A 1631-nucleotide genomic window follows, 5' to 3' on the forward strand; every position below is an offset into this window, starting at 1 on the left:
ACCCACAAGTATCCAAAACGGTATACTTGTTCTTGATTGGAATGACCGCAGGGGGTCCCTGCACTGGCTTTCTCCTCCCACTCCCCTCACTGTCACCCATCTATCTTGTGTGTTGGAAAATTTGAAACTGAATCATGGAAAACCGAATGTAAGTTTTCCAGAGTATTTGAGGTTTGGAGAGAGTAAATAGGTGGTAAATTCTCTCTTTCAAGTTCGCAAATTTCTGAACGTCAGGCTTTCAAAACCATCGATGTCGGGCAAAGAAATAATGAGAGCAGAATTTTTGTCACTCTGAGAATCCATTTCCAAATATTTGGAGAGACACATTTCGAGACACAGAAGCAGTGAGTTTCACCAGGAGAGAGACAGCCTGTGGCCAGGTAAAAGTGTAAATGTGGTGTGTGTGTGTCTGTGGGGTGGGGGGGGGGGGGCGGGGAGGTGTGTGTCTGCGGTGGAAGTTGTGAGAATGAGAATAAGGGATTCTGCTACAGAGAGCCAGCTTGGCTTTGATGAGCCACTTTCTATGCCATAACACAATTGTTTGTACTTGCTTAACTTGTTCTGGTTATTTGTCTTCAGGGGTTAAATTATCATTAAGGTGTATCTACTCTGTGTTCATGCTCAGACCAACACTGGTTGTCCTTCCACAGCAGGAGAAATTTGTTCATTGCTTTATACATGGTTGTGGGGGAGTCCCCAGGTAGAATACACAGAACTGAAAATCTGCTCTAGGGTGTTTTCACCAGGATTGTGAATATCTTGGAACATCTAGTGCCACACCAATACCTGAAATGCTTTCCGACTGACTGACTAAATGAAAAATGTTCCTTCCACAGCATGCTGCTGGCTGGAGTTCTGTGTTCAGTGTTGTTTCACAAGGATCCGAAATGCAATATCTATTGTCTGTAACATATATCAATGATTAGCATGGAAATGTAAACGATTTAATTAGCAAGTTTCTAGATGGTACAAATTGATGAAGTTGTGAATGTTGTCAAAGGATACAGCAAGAAAGAGATCAGTTGGAAACCCATACAAAAATAGATTTTATTCTAGACAAGTGTGAGGTGATGTATTTTGGGAGACTCATTGCAAGAGGAATGTATTCACTAAACCGAAGGGCTCTCAGCAGCATTGATATACAGAAGGATCTTCAGGGGCAAGTTCACAGCTCCCTGAGAGTGGTGAAGGAGGTGGATGGCAGGCATGCCTTCTTCTGTCAGGGGAGTGAATATAAAACTGTCATTAGGCCACCTTTGGAGATTGTGTGGTTTTGATCAATACATAAAAAGGAGGATGTGCAGGCTTTGGATAGCGTGAGAAAAGGTTTACCAGGATGTTGCCTGGATTGGGAGAGGTTGGAAAGACTTGGATTTTTGTCTTGGGGAAGTCAGTGGCTGCGGGTGATCCGAAAGGCTCACACAGAGTGAAAAATCTGAATCTTTTTCCAAGTTGAAATGGCAAATTCTACAGCCATAGATTTAAGGGGAGCGGGGGCAAGGTTAAAGGAAATGAAAACTGAAACAACTGCAGATACTGTAAAACAGAAGCAGAAGCATTTTCAGGAAAAGTTCAGCAGGTCTAGCAGCTTCTATGAAGATAAATTAAAGTTAACGTTTCTGAGGAAGGGT

The sequence above is a fragment of the Hemiscyllium ocellatum genome, unplaced genomic scaffold (genome assembly GCF_020745735.1).
Source record: "Hemiscyllium ocellatum isolate sHemOce1 unplaced genomic scaffold, sHemOce1.pat.X.cur. scaffold_415_pat_ctg1, whole genome shotgun sequence".
Lineage (NCBI taxonomy): Eukaryota > Metazoa > Chordata > Chondrichthyes > Orectolobiformes > Hemiscylliidae > Hemiscyllium > Hemiscyllium ocellatum.